This window comes from Anomaloglossus baeobatrachus, chromosome 2 (assembly GCF_048569485.1).
Source record: "Anomaloglossus baeobatrachus isolate aAnoBae1 chromosome 2, aAnoBae1.hap1, whole genome shotgun sequence".
NCBI lineage: Eukaryota > Metazoa > Chordata > Amphibia > Anura > Aromobatidae > Anomaloglossus > Anomaloglossus baeobatrachus.
The window spans coordinates 781,159,700-781,181,542 of record NC_134354.1 but is presented as its reverse complement, the minus strand read 5'-3'; the positions used below and the strand labels follow the sequence as shown (position 1 = coordinate 781,181,542).

The window sequence follows — 21,843 nt, the reverse complement described above, 5'->3', positions numbered from 1 at the left end:
AAAATTATGCCCCCATACTGTGTTCATATGCACTCTCCCCCCTCGCTCCCCATACTGTGTCAGTATACATTCCCCTTCACCCTCTCTCCCAATACTGTCTCCGTATATACATCCCCCTTCCTCACCCTCTCTCCCCATACTGTGTGGCCATATATACATTCCACCTCACCACCCTCTCTCCCCATACTGTGTGGCCATATATACATTCTCTCTCCCCATACTGTGTGGCCATATATACTTCCGCCTCCCCACCCTCTCTCCCCATATTGTGTGGCCATATATACATTCCCCCTCACCATCCTCTCTCCCCATACTGTGTGGCCATATATATTTCCACCTCCCCACCCTCTCTCCCCATACTGTGTCAGTATACATTCCCCTTCACCCTCTCTCCCAATACTGTCTCCGTATATACATCCCCCTTCCTCACCCTCTCTCCCCATTCTGTGTGGCCATATATACATTCCACCTCACCACCCTCTCTCCCCATACTGTGTGGCCATATATACATTCTACCTCACCACCCTCTCTCCCCATACTGTGTGGCCAAATATACTTCCGCCTCCCCACCCTCTCTCCCCATATTGTGTGGCCATATATACATTCCCCCTCACCACCCTCTCTCCCCATACTGTGTGGCCATATATATTTCCACCTCCCCACCCTCTCTCCCCATACTGTGTGGCCATATATAGTTGCCTCTTTCCACCATATCTGCCCATACTGTGCGGCCATATGTACATCCCCCAGAATGCTGTATATAAGGGCTCACTGGTAGTGGACAAATCTGATGACAGGTTTCCTTTAAAGCAGAGTAGACCTGTCATGTTAAGGCGATGTTCAGATTGTGTTTTTGCCACATGTCAGTTTCTCCATCAGGACTTCTTTATGAAGCCTTGAAAAATAGGATGCCAGCACAAGTGACGGGGCGGCAGATGGAGTCCCTTTGTGGTTTGTCTATCCTCACTTTTGGCAGTGTCCACCTTGGGGTGTGCACAAAGCATGGTCGATTGCACTATTGTGCCCACCTCAGAAAGGTGGACACTGTCAAAGCTGAGGCCACACACAGCAAGCCATAAAAAAACCCACAAGGCTTTTTATAATTAGAATGTGGAGTGCGCTCTACCATCCGATATTACACTGAGTGTGGAGGGCGCTCTATCATTCAAATGATACTGAGTGTGGAGAGCACTCTACCATCTGATATGACAATGTGTGGAGGGCGCTCTACCATCCAACATGACACTTAGTATCATTCTGATGATAGAGTGCCCTTCACACTCAGTGTCATGTTGGATGGTGGAGTGCTCTCCACACTCAGTGAGGAGGGCACTCTATCATCAGAATGATACTGAGTGTAGAGGGCACTCTACCATCTGATATCACAATGTGTGGAGGGCGCTCTACCATCCGACATGACACAGTGTGGAGGGCAATCTATCATCAGAATGATACTAAGTGTCATGTCGGATGGTAGAGCGCCCTCCACACATTGTGATATCAGATGGTAGAGTGCCCTCTACACTCAGTATCATTCTGATGATAGTGCCCTCCTCACTGAGTGTGGAGAGCACTCCACCATCCAACATGACACTGAGTGTGAAGGGCACTCTATCATCCAATATGACAGTCTGGAGAGCACTTTAACATCCAATATGACACCGAGTGCGGAGAGACAAGGGAATACTAGGCAGCAGAATTAAAGGGGTTGTCCACTACTCAGACTACCCCTTTTCATTGACTAAAAACTAGTCTGTATTCCTCTCCAGTGCTGGCATTGTTCCAGCATTGTTGGCACATGTCACACGTGGCTGCAGACAATCAGTGGCAGTGCCACTCTCACTTCCTTCCTTCACACATAATGTATATCTGGGGAAGGAGGAGAGCAGCAGCCGCTTATTTCTTCTGGATGTAAGTTTTGTCCGAAGGAAGATAAATAGAAGTAACCGCAGGATTCACGTGGCACAATGTCGTGAGAGTCCCGGGAAACCCAGCGCCGATGTCTCTGGAACTGCGCCAGCAGGAGAAGTGAAAATAGGGTGTCCAGGATGTGGACAACCCCTTTACGTTCGTATCTGGCCCATTAATGTGGGATCGTGTGGCAAGCCCCCATTATTCCCCACAAAAATCTGTTGATCTGATCAGCAGACATGTGCAGCTAACATGCGCGGGTGGTTCAGAGATCGGAGATCCACCCGCACCGGTTATCTAGTGAAGGGGTTAATATGTAATAAAATTCTTTTTGGTCTTAAAGGGTTTGTCCAGGCTTGAGGTTAGGCTGGAATCACATCACACTGCCCGGATCCGCTGCCCGCTCTCCTGACAGCTGCACTTAGAGAATAGCCGGCTCCCACAACAGGGGTGGCAAAATGCAGATACTGGGGAGACTCTGAGACCGGCCCGACGGCACCCCCCTGAGAGCAGCACCCGGGGCACATACCCCACCAGCCCCCCCCCCCAGATACTCCTCAAGCAGGTGGGAATGTGCACTGTAATGTGTGACAACACCATGATGTGCCAAGCTGCTATAATGGAGATCCCATAAAGTATCAGTGACCACACGGAGCGCACAGGGTTACACTGCAAGTGAGGGGTCTCTGTTATTACCTCGGAGCCCCCCATATGTCATACATCAGATCTCGCACATAATAATGACCACACACAAGAAATGCTTTGCTGCCGTTTATTGCTGTTATTTATTCCCGCTGCGTTTCTACAACCAAAGGTCCCAGGTGAAGATCAGGAACGCCAGCGTGCAGGTGCAGGTCCGGACCGGCGTCCATCATCATACAATGATCGTCAGCAGCGGGTTCTGTGCACTTATAAGAAAACTCTGTAGTAATAGTAGTAACGCTGTCTCCTCTCTGCAAAAATAAAACAAGACAAGGTTTCGTGAGAGATGTAGCAGAGCTGGACACTGATAGGAATGGCGCTAACACCACAAATGTGGCGGACTCCTGGAATATTGGGGGATGAGATGTGAAATCGCACTTTAGCCCCCTCAAGGGGGTCAGGATCGGTCCCTCAGGCTGACGGAGCCTCCGGGGGTCCGACCCAGTCATTCTGTCTGGAGATAAGCAGGTAGGCGTTGGTTACCTCCCCTGCGCACTCTGTGTCCTCGTCTCCTCCGGGTTGGAGACCGCCTCCTCCGGGTTGGAGATCGTCTGCTGCCGGCATCTCTAGGGCTTCTCTGCCTGCGGGCCATTCTAATGATTGTACTGGTCAGTGCGATGGTGGGTGGCACAAATGACTGGAGAAGCCTCACAACTGACTGATAGATTCCTAGGTGTCTGTGATGTCATCATCGTATGACATCATCAGTGTTCTGAATTCCATCATTATTTATGCACAGATACATAACCTCAGATGAGGATTTATCCGCTTCAAGACCCCTAAGGGAGATATAGATATAGATAGATTTATATCTATCTATCTATCTATAAAGTTTATGGAAAAAAGAGAAAAAAACAAAACAAAAGTGCAAGTAAACACAAAAATACCAAATGTGTGGTTATTTTGTGTATCACCAAATTAAGAAATGCCTGATTTAATTGAAATATAAATTCAATTAATCTAATTGTAAAGGTAGTAATGAGAAAAAAAACCCCAAAAGCAACAGAATTATGCTTTTTTTTGTTATAAATTTTTTGGACAAAAAGTACTTTCAATAGCAGGGCCGGCGTCAGCACCCGATGCACCAGGGCAAGTGCCAGGGCCCTGGACAGCGGCGGCGATCTATTCTATGGTCCCAGGGCAGATTTCCGGGGACCGCACTTTGCTGGCCCTTTATATCCATACTTGTGTATAGGGTTATATAGGGTCTCCTGATTTACAGCCGAAAGTGTATTATTCCCTCTCTATTATTGTCACATGGGAGTCTTTCTGGTTTTCTTTATGGTGTCCAGTTTACCAGCATATTGGCATGTGTACTGCCCCAGCGCCAACAGCAGGGCTGCTGCTCGGATCCGGAGTGGCTCAATGGGTCTCTGGACCCGAGAGGGGGGGTCGCGCGGACACCCGAAAAAAAAAAAGGGGGGGATTTACAGGGAAGTTTGTGATTGTAGTTCGTAACGCCACCCACAGTGTGTGGCAAGGTGGGATACCACTGCTGCTACTAGGGGCACCCGGTGGCGGTGGAATGGCAGCTAGATGTTTAACACCTCCGTGGGTAGGGGTATGATGGCCCGGGGCTTGGTGATGGAGAGCTAGGGGTTCCGTTGGGGAGGAAAGGGTCACTGCGTACTCACTCAGTCCAATAACGCTGACACCGACAACCAGAATTCTTAGCACCTCCGTAGCCAGGAGGGAGCACACCAGGATCCCGTGCCCGATGGTGTTGCTTGTTAGCCTGTGACCTTTTCCATGGCACCTTGTTCTACAGTTGGTCCCTTTCAGCTTGGAACTGAACGGGTCCCGCTCACCCGTATGGCTAACGGAGTGAGCTTGCTCTCAGGGTTCACGCTTGGGATTTTCTGGACTGTGTAGTGGGTAAAACAGTAACTCGGGCACACAAAAGTTAGGAGTCTGAGGCACAAAGATGCTTGAAAAACAGTGAGCTTGTCTTTATTGAAACAAAAATCCAGAAATTCCAAACGTTTCGGCCTCAACACATAGGCCTTCGTCAGTGAATTTCTATGATACAAATATACAGAAAGGAAAATAAAAAAGAGAATTTTGTTTACTTACCGTAAATTCTTTTTCTTATAGTTCCGTAATGGGAGACCCAGACCAGGGGTGTATAGCTTCTGCCTCCGGAGGACACACAAAGTACTACACTAAAAAGTGTAGCTCCTCCCTCTGAGCATATACACCCCCTGGATAACCAAATATAGCCAGTTTAGTGCAAAAGCTGAAGGAGATTAGCCACCCACAAGTAGAGATAGAGCAAAAACCGGAACAACCGGAGCCTCTGTCTACAACAACAGCCGGTGATAACACGCGGAACAAGAAACTGCCAACAGGCAACAGGGAGGGTGCTGGGTCTCCCATTACGGAACTATAAGAAAAAGAATTTACGGTAAGTAAACAAAATTCTCTTTTTCTTCATCGTTCCTATGGGAGACCCAGACCATGGGACGTCTCAAAGCAGTCCATGGGTGGGAAATAAACAGAAAACTGAGAAGTAGGCGAAACCTAACTTCACAAATGGGCAACAGCCGCCTGAAGGATGCGTCTGCCCAAGCTCGCATCTGCTGAAGCATGAGCATGCACTTGGTAGTGCTTCGAAAAGGTGTGCAGACTAGACCAAGTGGCAGCCTGACAGACCTGCTGAGCCGTAGCCTGGTGCCTGAAAGCCCAAGAGGCACCGACAGCTCTGGTCGAGTGTGCCTTGATCCCCGGCGGGGGAGGCACTTGAGTACACTGGTAGGCATCAGAAATGGCCGACCTAATCCAACGAGCTAGGGTCGGTTTAGAAGCCGAGAGGCCCTTGCGCTGACCTGTGGTCAGCACAAAAAGAGAGGTGCACCGCCTAAGAACAGCGGTGCGTGAAACATAGATACGGAGCGCCCGCACCAGATCTAGAGTATGCAACGCTTTTTCAAAGCGATGAACAGGAGCCGGACATAAGGAAGGCAAGGAAATGTCCTGGTTAAAGTGGAAAGGAGATACCACCTTAGGGAGAAAGTCCGGAGTCGGACGGAGAACCACCTTGTCTTGATGAAAAACCAAAAAAGGTGACTCCGAAGAGAGCGCAGCTAAATCAGAGACTCTCCTGAGGGAAATTATGGCCACTAGAAAGACCACTTTCTGTGAAAGACGAAACAAAGAAACCTCCCTAAGAGGCTCAAAGGGGAATTTCTGCAAAGCCGTGAGGACCAGATTAAGGTCCCAGGGATCCAAAGGCCGCCGATAAAGGTCCAGTCACACTAAACAACTTACCAGCGATCCCAACAACGATAGGGATCGCTGGTAAGTTGCTAGGAGGTTGCTGGTGAGATGTCACACTGCGACGCTCCAGCGATCCCACCAGCAACCTGACCTGGCAGGGATCGCTGGAGCGTGGCTACACGAGTTGCTGGTGAGCTCACCAGCAACCAGTGACCAGCCCCCAGCGCCGCGTGGAAGATGCTGCGCTTGGTAACTAAGGTAAATATCGGGTAACCAACCCGATATTTACCTTGGTTACCAGCTCACGCAGCTACACGTGCAGAGAACAGGGAGCAGCGCACACTGAGCGCTGGCTCCCTGCTCTCCTAGTACAGCATACATCGGGTTAATTACCCGATGTGTGCTGCAGCTACACGTGCACAGAGCAGGGAGCAGCACACAATGCTTAGCGCTGGCCCCTGCTCTCCTAGTACAGCATACATCAGGTTAATTACCCGATGTGTGCTGCAGCTACACGTGCACAGAGCAGGGAGCAGCGCATACTGCTTAGCGCTGGCTCCCTGCTCTCCTAAGCTACAGCACACATCGGGTTAATTAACCCGATGTGTCCTGCAGCTACATGTGCACAGAGCAGGAGCCGGCACTGACAGTGAGAGCGGCGGAGGCTGGTATCAAAGGTAAATATCGGGTAACCAAGGACAGGGCTTCTTGGTTACCCGATGTTTACATTGGTTACCAGCCTCCGCAGAAGCCGGCTCCTGCTGCCTGCACATTTAGTTGTTGCTGTCTCGCTGTCACACACAGCGATCTGTGCTTCACAGCGGGACAGCAACAACTAAAAAATGGCCCAGGACATTCAGCAACAACCAGCGACCTCACAGCAGGGGCCAGGTTGTTGCTGGATGTCACACACAGCAACATCGCTAGCAACGTCACAAAAGTTGTTCGTTAGCAGCGATGTTGCTAGCGATGTTGCTTAGTGTGACGGGGCCTTTAGGCGGAATGATGTGAGATGCGCCCTGCATAAAAGTGCGCACCTGAGCCAGCCGGGCGATACGCCGCTGGAACAACACTGACAGAGCCGAGACCTGTCCCTTGAGGGAATTGAGGGATAGTCCTAGCTGCAGACCGGACTGTAGAAAGGACCGGAGGGTCGGCAAGGAAAAAGGCCAAGGAGCATGGCCGGAAAAACGACACCAGGACAGGAAAATTCTCCAAGTCCTGTGATAAATTTTTGCCGAGGAAGACTTCCGGGCCCGAGTCATAGTGGAGATGACCTCGGAAGGAATGCCAGAAGTCGTCAGGATCCAGGACTCAAGAGCCACGCCGTCAATCTGAGAGCCGCAGAATTCTGGCGGAAAAACGGACCTTGTGAGAGAAGGTCTGGGCGGTCCGGGAGATGCCACGGCACCTCTACGGACAGATGGAGCAGGTCTGGGTACCAAGCTCGCCTGGGCCAGTCCGGAGCAATGAGGATGACCCGACGGCCCTCCATTCTGATCTTGCGCAGGACTCTGGGCAAGAGAGCTAGAGGGGGAAACACGTAAGACAGACGAAACTGGGACCAATCTTGAACCAGCGCGTCCGCTGCAAAGGCCTGAGGATCGTGGGAGCGAGCCACGTAAACCGGGACCTTGTTGTTGTGCCGGGATGCCATCAGATCCACTTCCGGAGTGCCCCACTTGCGGCAGATTGATCGAAACACTGCCGGATGCAGAGCCCACTCGCCGCTGTCCACGGTTTGACGGCTGAGATAATCTGCCTCCCAGTTTTCTACGCCTGGGATGTGGACTGCGGATATGGTGGACTTGGAGTCCTCCGTCCACTGAAGGATGCGTTGAACCTCCAACATTGCCAGGCGGCTGCGAGTCCCGCCCTGGTGATTGATGTAGGCAACCGCTGTCGCGTTGTCTGACTGGACTCTAATGTGCTTGCCCGCCAACAGGTGGTGAAAGGCTACGAGAGCTAGAAGCACAGCTCTGATTTCCAGCACATTGATCGAGAGGGCTGATTCGGACGGAGTCCAAGTGCCCTGCGCTCTGTGGCGGAGATATACTGCTCCCCAGCCGGATAGACTGGCATCCGTGGTGAGAATCACCCAGGACGGGGCCAGGAAGGAGCGTCCCTGAGACAGAGAGAGGGGCCGAAGCCACCACTGAAGAGAGCCCCTGGTCTGTGGCGACAGAGCCACTAACCTGTGCAAGGAAGAAGTCCGCTTGTCCCAACAGCAGAGAATGTCCAGCTGCAGAGGACGCAGATGGAACTGGGCAAAGGGAACCGCTTCCATTGACGCCACCATCTGACCCAGCACCTGCATTAGGTGCCTGATGGAATGACGGCGGGGCCTCAGCAAAGAGCGCACCGCCAGATGGAGGGACTGCTGTTTGACTAAGGGCAGCTTGACAAGTGCCAGCAGAGTCTCGAATTGCATCCCTAGGTACGTGAGTTTCTGGGTCGGAGTCAGAGTGGACTTGGGCAGATTGACAAGCCACCCGAATTGAACTAGAGTGGCGAGAGTGAGCGAGACACTCCGCTGACAGTCTGCACTGGATGAAGCCTTGACTAGAAGGTCGTCCAGGTAAGGAATCACTGCCAACCCCTGGAGGTGCAGAACCGCAACCACTGCTGTCATGACCTTGGTGAATACTCGAGGGGCCGTGGCTAACCCGAAGGGGAGAGCCACGAATTGGAAATGTTCCTCTGATTGCAAAACGTAGCCAACGCTGGTGTGAAACTGCAATTGGCACATGCAGATAGGCATCTCTGATGTCGACGGATGCTAGGAAATCTCCTTGGGTCATTGAGGCAATGACTGATCGCAGAGACTCCATGCGAAAATGCCGCACCTGAACATGCTTGTTGAGAAGCTTGAGATCCAGGATGGGCCGGAAGGAACCGTCCTTTTTGGGGACTAGGAAGAGATTTGAATAGAAACCTCTGAACCGTTCCCGGGTGGGAACCGGTACAATTACTCCGTTGGCCTGCAAGCATGCCACGGCCTGTGAGAAGGCGGCGGCCTTGGAGCAGGGGGGAGTTGACAGAAAAAATCTGTTTGGCGGGCTGGAAGAGAAATCTATCCTGTAGCCGTGGGAGATGATATACCGCACCCACTGGTCGGAGACGTGTTGAAACCACACGTTGCCAAAGTGGGAGAGCCTGCCACCGACCAAGGACGTTTCTGGCGCGGCCAGATAGTCAAGAAGAGGCTGCCTTGGTGGCAGCAGCTCCAGCGGTCTTCTGGGGACGCGGCTTCGTGCGCCAGTTGGGCTTCTGGTCCTTGGCTGAGTTAGTGGACGAGGCCGAGGGCTTAGAGGACGACCAGTTGGAGGAACGAAAGGAACGAAACCTCGACTGGTTCCTGCCCTGGACAGGTTTCCTGGCTTTAGTCTGTGGCAAGGAAGTACTCTTCCCGCCAGTAGCCTCCTTAATAATCTCGTCCAATTGTTCACCGAACAGCCTGGACCCAGCAAATGGGAGCCCAGCAAGGTACTTCTTTGAAGAAGCGTCTGCCTTCCACTCCTGAAGCCACAAGATCCTGCGGATAGCGAGGGAATTAGCCGAAGCCACCGCAGTGTGGTGAGAAGCCTCCAGCATGGCAGACATGGCGTAGGATGAAAAGGCCGAAGCCTGGGAAGTTAAGGCAACCATTTCAGGCATGGAGTCCCTGGTGAGGGAATGCATCTCCTCTAGAGAAGCAGAGATGGCCTTGAGAGCCCGCACTGCTGCAAAAGATGGGGAGAAAGAGGCCCCTGCCGCCTCATATACAGATTTGGCCAAAAGGTCAACCTGGCGGTCAGTGGGATCCTTAAGTGAGGTGCCGTCGGCCACTGATACAACTGTCTGGGCTGAGATTCTAGACACTGGAGGGTCTACCTTTGGAGAGTGAGCCCACTCCTTGACCACCTCAGGTGGAAAAGGAAAACGGTCATCAGAACCACGCTTTGGAAAGCGTTTGTCAGGACAGGCCCTGGGCTTGGCCACAGTGGCCTGAAAACTGGAGTGGTTAAAGAACACACTCCTTGTTCTCTTAGGCAAGGTAAACTGGTGCTTTTCTGCCAGAGAGGGTTGCTCCTCTGATACTGGCGGATTGAGGTCCAGTACAGAATTAATGGACGCAGTCAAATCACTAACATCTGCTTCACCCTCGGTCAGATCAATGGGGCACATGGAGGTAGCGTCCGAGCCCCCTGTAAAGGCATCGTCCTCATCCTGCGAGTCAGCTCTGGAATCAGAGCCACGGGACGAGGAAGGCGAGGGGACCCTGCGTCTCCTTTTAGGAGGACGGGGTCTGGGAGCAGGTGAAGAATCCTCTGTGAGCTCTGCAGAGCGAGCCGTAGCAGCAGAGGCACCCTGAGAAGGGGGCTGATGCATGCTCAGCAGAGTCCGGGACAACTCTCCCATGGAGTCGGCAAAAGACTGGGAGATAGACTTAGAGAAGGATTCTACCCATGCCGGGGGATCAGCCACCGGGGCCGGAGCAGCCTGAGGGACCACTGGGGAGACTCCAGGCTGAGGCACCATCATGTTAGAGCAGGCATCACAATGTGGATATGTGCTCGGTTCAGGCAGTACGAGCTTACATGCAGTGCATATGGAATACAGCCTTGCAGTCTTGATCCTAGTGTGAGACATGCTGCTGAGGTGGGGGCTCTGAACCAGAATGACCCCCAGAGAGTGTATAAGAAAGGTGCACAACCGGAGGTTGTGGCTTACCAGACCGTTTGTGTGCCCTCCGGATCCCACAGCTCGGACCCCCAGACAGATTCAGAGATGCTGCAGCCAGCGCCGACCAGTCTGCAGAACGCTGAGAAAATGGCGCCGGAGCGAGTATAGGGGGCGGGGCCTAGTCAAAGAGCGGGATCCGGAGGGCCAAGGAGATATACAGGGGAGGGAAACATCTTCTCAGAGAGGAGTGTCCTCCCCTATGCCGAACGGCCGGTGGGCGGAGCCGCACTGTCCCACTGACATGCAGGGGCAGTGAAAACGAAAGTAGGCCGCAGGCGAAGACGGGGCCTAAATTTTTCAATGCGGCCGGCGAGCAGGCACCCTCGGCGCGGTTCTCAGGTGAAAACCAGAGAACCTGCCGGAAATCACAGCAAAGTTAAATAACACACTCTCCCCACAATAAAAGTACAAGGGACCCCCCAATAACGTCTCAAATACTTAGCTTATGAGACGCAGGGCCAGGTCCCTGAGGGATGAGTGCTCCGTCCGGCAGGGTCCTGAAAGGGCTGCGGATGGAGACCGGTCTCCTGCAAGGCAGTGAGAACCGTGCTGGCTCCCACTTCAAGCCAGAGCCCGAGGGATGGTGAAGGAGCGCGGCATGTAAGGCTCCAGCCTTGTAAATCAACCTTAACAGCACCGCCGACACAGTGGGGTGAGAAGGGACATGCCGGGGGTCCAGACTTGGACCCGCTTTTCAAAAATCAGATGAGAATGCATGTGTGGATGTGTGCCTCCTGAACACAAAGCATTGAACTGGCTATATTTGGTTATCCAGGGGGTGTATATGCTAGGAGGGAGGAGCTACACTTTTTAGTGTAGTACTTTGTGTGTCCTCCGGAGGCAGAAGCTATACACCCATGGTCTGGGTCTCCCATAAGGAACGATGAAGAAAGTCCCATTAGATGATTTTTGGACAAGGACATCTAGGAAATTGATCTGATGCTGGTCAGAATGTAAAGTGAATTTTAGGTTGGGTAAACAGCTATTGAGATCTGAATAGAATGAATTGAGACCGGATTGATCACCATGCCATATCATAAAAATGTCGTCTATGTACCTTCGCCATGTAATTACATGTGACGAGAACATGGGGTGAGGGTAAACTAAAGTATCCTCAAAATGTGACATGAAAATATTAGCATATGGCGGTGCTACGTTCGATCCCATCGCGGTCCCTTGGATTTGTATGTAAAATTGGTCTTGGAAAAGAAAGAAGATATTGTGGAGTACAATTGTCAAAAGATCAATGACCAATTTCTTTTGATGTAGAGATAATGTATCATGTTTGTCAAGGAATGAGTCAACGGCCTCAATGCCCTGTTGGTGACTAATGCTTGTATACAGACTTGTCACATCCAGAGTGACCAGGATGTCATCCTCCGAGACGCTATTGGTTGTTCTAAGGAAATGGAGGAAGTCATTGGTATCTTTGATGTATGAACGAATTGATGGTACCATAGGGTTCAGAGTCTTTTCAAGCGTGATAGCTAGGGGTGATAAAATGGAGTCTGTGGAGGCCACAATAGGGCGTCCAGGGGGTTGATTCAGGTTTTTGTGAATTTTGAGTAAGGTGTAGAATACCGGTGTGATGGGAAAATCCTTAGATAGGAATTCTGATAATTTTTTGTCAATGGTTCCCAGTTTCACATGCTCATCAATAAGATGTTGAATGAGAACCCGGATCATAGGTGACGGATCTCGTGAGACTGGTTTATAGAGCGTATGGTCGTTAAGCTGACCCTGTATCTCAGAAATATAATCAGCTTTGTCCATCACGACGATAGCTCCGCCTTTATCGGCCGGTTTGATGACTAGTTTCTGGTTACTCCTAAGTCCATTAAGGGCTTGGGTTTCCTCAGGTGTGAGGTTATGACGAACCTGTAGATGACCATTTTTAATGTCATTGATGACCTTCCTGGTATCAGAGCTGACTAAACCAATGTACTCCCCACTTTGCACGCACACGGACCGGCTGTGGCCGCCGCTAACGCAGGCGCCGATCAGCCCTCCTGGCTCTTCCGCGCATGCGTGGCGTGCGTGCCACGGCCAGGCTCTGCGTTCCACGCACAGGACTTCCGGGTGGAGTAATCCCACCCAGGCAATTAGGCACCATTTAAAAGAAGGGAATTTTGTTACTTACCGTAAATTCCTTTTCTTCTAGCTCCAATTGGGAGACCCAGACGATTGGGTGTATAGCTACTGCCTCCGGAGGCCACACAAAGCATTACACTAAAAAGTGTAAGGCCCCTCCCCTTCTGGCTATACACCCCCCGTGGGAACACGGGATGCTCAGTTTTAGTGCCAAAGCAAGAAGGAGGAAAGCCAATAACTGGTTTAAACAAATTCAATCCGAAGAACATCGGAGAACTGAAAACCGTTCAACATGAACAACATGTGTACCCGAACAACCAAAAATCCCGAAGGAAACAGGGGCGGGTGCTGGGTCTCCCAATTGGAGCTAGAAGAAAAGGAATTTACGGTAAGTAACAAAATTCCCTTCTTCTTCGGCGCTCCATTGGGAGACCCAGACGATTGGGATGTCCAAAAGCAGTCCCTGGGTGGGTAAAGTAATACCTCAAGTTTGGACTGTAAAACAGTCCTTCCCTACATGGAGGCAACCGCCGCCCGTAGGGGTCTTCTACTTAGGCTGGCATCCGCCTAAGCGTAGGAATGCACCTGCTAATGCATGGTGAAGGTGTGCAGACTCGACCAGGTAGCCGCCTGGCACACCGGTTGAGCCGTAGCCTGGTGCCGTAATGCCCAGGATGTACCCACGGCTCTGGTAGAATGGGCCTTCAGCCCTGATGGAACCGGAAGCCCAGCAGAACGGTCGGCTTCAAGAAATGGTTCCTTGATCCATCTGAAAAGGGGGATACCACCTTAGGGAGAAACCCCGGAATCAGGCGCAGCACTCCCTTGCCTTGGTGAACACCAGGAAGGGAGCCTTGGATGGCAGCGCTGCTAGCTCAGACATTCTCCGCAGAGACGTGACCGCTACCAGAAAGGCCACTCTCTGTGAAAGTCGAGAAGTGAAAACATCCCTCAGAGGCTCGAAGGGCGGCTTCTAGAGAGCAAGTAGTACCCTGTTCAGATCCCATGGGTCTAACGGCCTCAGTACGGAGGGATAATGTGACAAACCTCCTGCAGGAACGTGCGTACCTGAGGAAGTTGTGCTAGGCGCTTCTGAAAGAATACAGACAGCGCTGAGATTTGCCCTTTAAGGGAGCCGAGCGACAACCCTGTTTTCCAACCAGATTGCAGGAAGGAAAGAAAAGTAGGCAATGCAAATGGCCAGGGAGACACTCCCTGAGCAGAGCTCTAAGATAAGAATATCTTCCACGTCCTGTGGTAGACCTTGGCAGACGTCGGCTTCCTCGCCCGTCTCATGGGCGTAATGACGTCTGGAGATAATTCTGAAGACGCTAGGAGCCAGGACTCAAGTCCACCCAGTCAGGTTCAGGGCCGTAGCATTGAGATGGAAAAAAGCGGCCCTTGGGAGAGAAAGTTTGGCCGGTCTGATAGTGCCCCCGGCCGGCCGATCGTGAGATGCCACGGCTCCGGGAACTACGACCACCTCTGCCAGTCTGGGGCGCCGAGGATGGTGCGGCGGCAATCGGAGCTGTCTTGCGTAGCACTCTGGCCAACATTGCCAGAGGGGGAAACACCTAGGGTAGCTGGAACTGCGACCAATCCTGAACTAAGGCGCCTGCCGCCAGAGCTAGTTGATCGTAAGACTACGCTGTTGTGCCGAGACGCCATTAGGTCGACGTCCGGTCTCCCCCGGTGGCCACAGAGTTTCTGCAACACGTCCGGGTGCAGAGACCATTCCTCTGCGTCCATACCCTGGCGACTGAGGAAGTCTGCTTCCCAGTTTTCTACGCCCGGGATGTGAACTGCGGATATGGTGGATGCTCTGTCTTCCACCCACATCAGGATCCGCCGGACTTCCTGGGAGGCTTGCCGACTGCGTGTTTCACCTTGGTGGTTGATGTATGCCACCGCCGTGGGGTTGTCCGACTGAACTCGGATCTGTTTGCATTCCAGCCACTGCTGGAAGGCTTGCAGGGCAAGATACACTGCTTAGAATTCCAGAGTCCTGCGGTGGAGAAAGACTGTTCCCCACCCTGACAGACTCGCGTCTGTCGTGACCACCGCCCAGGATGGGGGTAGGAAGGACCTACCTTTTGACAATGAGGCGGAAGAAGCCACCACTGAAGAGAGTCCTTGACCGTCTGAGAAAGGGTGACGTTCTTGTCTAGGGACGTCGACTTCCCCTCCCCTTGGCGGAGAATGTCTTATTGAATTGGACGCAGATGAAACTGCGCGAAAGGGACTGCCTCCATTGCTGCCACTATCTTGCCAAGAAGGGCATGAGGCGTCTTAAGGGGTGTGACTGGCCTTGAAGGAGAGACTGCACCCCTGTCTGTAGTGAACGCTGTTTGTCCAGCGGAAGCTTCACTATCGCTGAGAGAGTATGAAACTCTATGCCAAGATATGTCAGTGATTGGGTCGGTCAGATTTAACTTTGAAAAGTTGATGATCCACCCGAAACTCTGGAGCGTCTCCAGCGCCATGTTCAGGCCACTTTAGCATGCCCCTTGAGAGGGTGCCTTGACAAGTAGATCGCCCAAGTAAGGGATCACAGAGTGACCCTGAGAGTGCAGGCCTGCTACCACTGCTGCCATGACCTTGGTGAAAACCCGTGGGGCTGTCGCCAGACCTAAGGGCAGGACTACGAATTGAAGATGCTCGTCTTCTTGAATCGTAGCAACGCTGGTGCTCTGGAGCAATCGGCACAAGGAGATAAGCATCGTGATTGCCCGAAGTGGAACAGGGATTACCACTCCTTCTGCTCGCAGAAGAGCAGCGGCTCGGTCGTTTGAAGAAATCGAGCCAGAGGACGAGAACAAAACTCTATCCTGTACACGTGAGACAAATGTCTCTCACCCACCGGTCTTTGACCTGTGGCAGCTAAATGCCACCAAGCGGGAGAATCTGCCCTTGACCGCGGATGCGGAGATAAAAAGAGGCTGAAAGTCATAAGGATACCGCCTTGTAAGCGGTTCCTCCGGCTGCCGTCTTTGGGCGTGAGTGAGCCCGCCAGGAATCTGAGCCCCTCTGAGTCTTTTGAGTCATTTTGGACTAGGAAATTGGGACCTGCCCGAGCCTGGAAAGGACCGAAACCTCGACTGTTTGATCTGGGCTGGAGTAAGGACGAATCCTTACCCTTGGACTGTTCGATTTTATGCAAATCGGTCACCCAACAGTCTGTTACCAGATAATGGCAAATTGGTTAAGCCCTTTTTTGGAAACCGATTCTGCCTTCCATTTCCTTAACTCCAAGGCTCTGCGCAAAACCACGGAGTTGGCTTACGCCCCCGTGTACGGCTCGTAGAGACCAGGACGGCATGAATAGCGTAAGTCGCAATGCAGACATATGCGAGATTAAGAACGCCACCTGCAGCACAGATGTACGTGTGACAGTGTCCATCTGCGCAAGACCAGCTGAAATAGCTTGGAGTGCCCATACGGCTGCGAATGCTGGAGCAAACGACGCGCCGATAGCTTCATAGATGGATTTCAACCCGAGCTCCATCTGTGTCAGTGGCATCTTTAAGGGAAGCCCCATCGTCCACTGCAACTATGGATCTAGTCGCAAGCCTGGAGATTAGAGGATCCACCTTTGGACACTGGGTCCAGCTCTTGACCACGTCAGGTGGAAAGGGATAACGTGTATCCTTAATACATTTGGAGAAACGCTTATCTGGATAAGCCTGGTGTTTCTGAACTGCTTCTGTGAAGTCAGAGTGGCCAGAAAAGTACTCAATTAACGCTTGAGATACTGAAAACGGAAATTTCTCCTGCTGTGAAGCTGACTCCTCTACTGGAAGAGCTGAGGGAGAAATATCCAACATTCTATTGATGGACGCTATAAGATCATTCACTATGGCGTCACCATCCGGAGAGTCCGGATTGAGAGCGGTCTCAGGATCAGAGTCCTGATCATACAGAGAGTCCTCCTGCTGGAACCCTGACCAGTGATGAAGCCGAGTGTCGCTCCCAGCGAGCTCGCTTAGGCTGTCTGGGACTGTCGCCCGTGTCAGAGCCTCCACCCTGGGATGCATGGGACCCCCCCGGAGCAATGATTTGTTCCAAATGAGGGGGGCTAGGGAGCATTGAATCAACCTTGCCCATGGTCTGTCTGGACTGCAAAGTCTCTAAGATGTTAGCCATAGTCAGACAATCTGTCAGCTGAAACTGCAACTCCGTCCCTGTCCCTGGACAGGGTTCACAAGTGGTTCCTTTGGCCACCTCTAGCAGAGACCCCGGCTGAGCAAATGCCACAGGGGAGCATTGCACACAATGGGGATCAGTGGAACCTGCCGGTGGAACAGTATCACATGCAGTACAAGCAGCATAGAAAGCCTGTGCCTTGGCACTCTTGCTTTTTTGCTGCCTCTTGCTTTTTTGCTGCTGCCAAGAAAAGCGACCGTACAGTGCAGTGTATAGCATACAAGCACAAAGTACAAATGAACACTTTAGCACATGCAATACAAGCAGCATAGAAAGCCTGTGCCTTGGCACCCTTGCTTTTTTGCTGCTGTTGTCTAGCCCTATAGGATAGTATATAGGCAGGAATAGCGACCGTACAGTGCCATGTATAGCATACAGGCATAAAGTACAACTGAACACTTCAGCACATGCAATACAAGCAGCATTGAAAGCCCGTGCCTTAGCACCCTTGCTTTTTGCTGCTGTAGTCTAGCCATCTAGGAGAGTATATAGCCAAGAATAGCGACCGTACAGCGCCATGTATAGCATACATTAAGGAATAACGTTTGGAACTCCATTCTATGTCTGAACTGGGTGCAAAAAACCTAAAAAACATCACTATGGGGAGATAAGGTATGCACACCAGTGACTATGGAAGGGGAATACATGGAATAGCAGAAACTGCTGTGTGAATACTGACATGAAAAATTCAATAGCTATTAGTAAGAATGAAATGTGAAAAATGGAACCTGCATTACTGCCATGAATATATGAATAAAGAGAAATTTAGCTACTGAATTGATCAATGCAGAAGAGCCCCAACACTACGCCAAAGTATTTCTCTACGTTGGGGTCCCTAGCTTGTGTGTGTCCTCTCATGCAGTTAAAAAACTTACCGTGTATGGGACGCTGAGACCCAGGCTATATATGCGTATAATGTGGATTGGCAATAGGTGTGTATGGGGAGGGTTCACAAACGAAAAACTACTAACATTAAGGAATAACGTTTGGAACTCCATTCTATGTCTGAACTGGGTGCAAAAAACCTAAAAAACATCACTATGGGGAGATAAGGTATGCACACCAGTGACTATGGAAGGGGAATACATGGAATAGCAGAAACTGCTGTGTGAATACTGACATGAAAAATTCAATAGCTATTTGTAAGAATGAAATGTGAAAAATGGAACCTGCATTACTGCCATGAATATATGAATAAAGAGAAATTTAGCTACTGAATTGATCAATGCAGAAGAGCCCCAACACTACGCCAAAGTATTTCTCTACGTTCAATAGCTATTGGATTTTTCATGTCAGTATTCACACAGCAGTTTCTGCTATTCCATGTATTCCCCTTCCATAGTCACTGGTGTGCATACCTTATCTCCCCATAGTGATGTTTTTTAGGTTTTTTGCACCCAGTTCAGACATAGAATGGAGTTCCAAACGTTATTCCTTAATGTTAGTAGTTTTTCGTTTGTGAACCCTCCCCATACACACCTATTGCCAATCCACATTATACGCATATATAGCCTGGGTCTCAGCGTCCCATACACGGTAAGTTTTTTAACTGCATGAGAGGACACACACAAGCTAGGGACCCCAACGTAGAGAAATACTTTGGCGTAGTGTTGGGGCTCTTCTGCATTGATCAATTCAGTAGCTAAATTTCTCTTTATTCATATATTCATGGCAGTAATGCAGGTTCCATTTTTCACATTTCATTCTTACTAATAGCTATTGAATTTTTCATGTCAGTATTCACACAGCAGTTTCTGCTATTCCATGTATTCCCCTTCCATAGTCACTGGTGTGCATACCTTATCTCCCCATAGTGATGTTTTTTAGGTTTTTTGCACCCAGTTCAGACATAGAATGGAGTTCCAAACGTTATTCCTTAATGTTAGTAGTTTTTCGTTTGTGAACCCTCCCCATACACACCTATTGCCAATCCACATTATACGCATATATAGCCTGGGTCTCAGCGTCCCATACACGGTAAGTTTTTTAACTGCATGAGAGGACACACACAAGCTAGGGACCCCAACGTAGAGAAATACTTTGGCGTAGTGTTGGGGCTCTTCTGCATTGATCAATTCAGTAGCTAAATTTCTCTTTATTTATATATTCATGGCAGTAATGCAGGTTCCATTTTTCACATTTCATTCTTACTAATAGCTATTGAATTTTTCATGTCAGTATTCACACAGCAGTTTCTGCTATTCCATGTATTCCCCTTCCATAGTCACTGGTGTGCATACCTTATCTCCCCATAGTGATGTATAGCATACAGGCATAAAGTACAACTGAACACTTCAGCACATGCAACACAAGCAGCATAGAAAGCCTGTGCCTTAGCACCCTTGCTTTTTTGCTGCTGTAGTCTAGCCATCTAGGAGAGTATATAGCCAAGAATAGCGACCGTACAGTGCAGTGTACAAGCATACAGTACAAATGAACACCGGCATTAGTGGGGTCAGCACTGCTTACCGCCCGCACAAAAAGCGGGTGTGAGGTCGCCCGAATCCTGTGACTGGTTGCCCAGAGCTTGTCTCCGTTCTCCAGCCCAGACTGCAAACTGTAATGGCTGCCGGTGTCCTGTGCAGAGGGGCGGGCCGTGGGCGTGCCCCAGACAAGAGCGGGAAAGCTGGCGTCCCCTGTGTTCAGTGAGGGGGCTGGAGAATGCAAAGCAGACTCCAGCTCTCGGCGCTGACTTTCTGTACAGCGTCCCGCCCCTCCCCTGACTGGCAGGGCTGGGGGCGGGAACGAAACGAAAACTAGGCCGCAAAGCCGGGGACTCGAGTAATAAGCGCGGCCGTCCATGTGCACGGCCAGCGCGGAAGTCCCCGGCGCACCACAAGTCCCAGCCGCGCCACAGTGTAAAAACACCCAGCCGCGGCCGGCGCGACCGTTTCTAACACATAAATTCACTCAGCAAGCTGCAGTGAATAATAGCACAAGCGCTCCGCGCTGTTGTCCCCGGCGCACTAACACTCCCAGCAATGCTGGTGTGTGTGTGCGCGATGTGTATGGGGACACAGAGTACCTTGATGTAGCAGGGCCCCCTGACGATACTCAGCTCCATATCCAGCAGGTTCTCTGGGTCTGTGGATGGAGCCTGGTCTCAGTGCCTGGAGACCGGTAAGATCCCACTTCCACAGAGCCCCTCAGGGGGATGGGGAAGGAAAGCAGCATGTGGGCTCCAGCCTCCGTACCCGCAATGGGTACCTCAACCTTAACAAACCACAAGTGGGGTAAGAAGGGAGCATGCTGGGGACCCTATATGGGCCCTCTTTTCTTCCATCCGATATAGTCAGCAGCTACTGCTGACTAAACAGTGGAGCTATGCGTGGATGTCTGACCTCCTTCGCACAAAGCTTGAAAACTGAGCATCCCGTGTTCCCACTGGGGGTGTATAGCCAGAAGGGGAGGGGCCTTACACTTTTTAGTGTAATGCTTTGTGTGGCCTCCGGAGGCAGTAGCTATACACCCAATCGTCTGGGTCTCCCAATGGAGCGCCGAAGAAAGGCGTATTTTTCACCTTCACATACACCGCAGGAGTTCACAGGGGGACCGTTTACCACACAGGGGTATCTCCACTTTCAGGTATAGTTCACTTATTCAGGCTTTCATTAGACTATAGTCGTTTCCATGACTCATACTTTTCTTTCACCTTGATCCTCATAACTTTCTCGTTCTCTTAGGAATTCGATTGTTATCCCTATATCATTACTTCATTTTGATCATTTACTCTCCTCTCAAAAGGTTTGTGCCCTATATACTATATCCTTTTTTTACTTGATTCTGGTCCTAATGTGACATTCTCTTATGTGTCCACAGACTATAATATCAGGGATTTTATATCTCCATTGTGTTGACTCAGAACGTTACCTGTCATATATTATTTCTACTCAAGGGTATGTGTTATGTCTTCCTCTTCCCTTTCTCTTCTTTTTTTCATTTTTCATATCTCTGAAAATCTGATACTACCATGTATGCTAATTCCCGCATTTATAGACTATACTTGGCAATATACCACACCATCGCTGCCTTTTGTCTACAGTGGTATTCTCTACGTCCATATATTAACGGGGTATGTACCCATTGGTTCCTCAGTGCTTTTATCTATACACCGCTAGTCCTGAATTCACTTAGTGAATACAACATGGGATATGTCCCATTTCATAATACCCAATTCTTTTCCATTTTTCAACTTATTCCTCCAGTAAAGTATCCCTGAGCGGATTTAACCCTCTTTGTACACTACCCTGATCAACAGTGTTTTTATCATTGGTGTCTATTAAGGTAATTCCCTCCGTTTTCCACAGCCAATCATTGTCTCTTCTGTCTACCTTTAATCTTTTTCCCTCCTCTTTTTCCCGGTGGGTTTCCTATTACCCATTGTGCTCTCTCCTTCTTTCCCTTTTTCTTCTCTTTCTTCTTCTTCTATCGTCCTCTCTAGACTTGCCCTTTCTCTTGATTCTACTTTTTTTATATCTTCACGGTCCTCACAGGTTCATTTTTATAACCTCTATGGCCCCTCACTTGGCTCTGCATAACCCCTTCTTCATTTATGCCAGATGTATTAGTAAAATGCTTGTCTATTTTTAGGCAGTTTACTCCCTCTCATGGATATCTCACACATGTGAATCTATATAAAACATTTCTTCCCTACGACCCTTTAGGTATGTTTTTGATATTGTTGAGTATCTCTTATTGGCGGTCACGTTGACAGTTACCTCCTCTAATGAACACTGTTCGATGATATAGAATATTGGTACATTATAATCTGTTTAGCATAGAATAACTATCAGTACCTAGAAGCTTGTTTATATTGCCTTTCACCCTTTCATTAGATATGTTCGTATATTACACATGTATGATGGAATACATTGTTTTCTCTATTCAATAACTAATTTTATTTTCCTTTCTGTATATTTGTATCATAGAAATTCACTGACGAAGGCCTATGTGTTGAGGCCGAAACGTTTGGAATTTCTGGATTTTTGTTTCAAT

General features: G+C 50.2%; 1 protein-coding gene and 1 long non-coding RNA gene across 2 annotated transcripts in view; one reads left to right on the top strand and one right to left on the bottom strand.

Moving 5' to 3' along the window:
• The window catches only part of EMSY (EMSY transcriptional repressor, BRCA2 interacting), a 287,649-nt gene that overhangs the window by 185,448 nt on the left and 80,358 nt on the right, over positions 1–21,843 (top strand). The window lies entirely within an intron of this gene.
• LOC142290731 (uncharacterized) lies at positions 2,670–3,281 on the bottom strand. Its single transcript, XR_012750374.1, has 2 exons — positions 3,097–3,281; positions 2,670–2,864 (listed from the first exon to the last, which is right to left on the bottom strand). It is a non-coding gene; the product is annotated as an uncharacterized LOC142290731 (long non-coding RNA).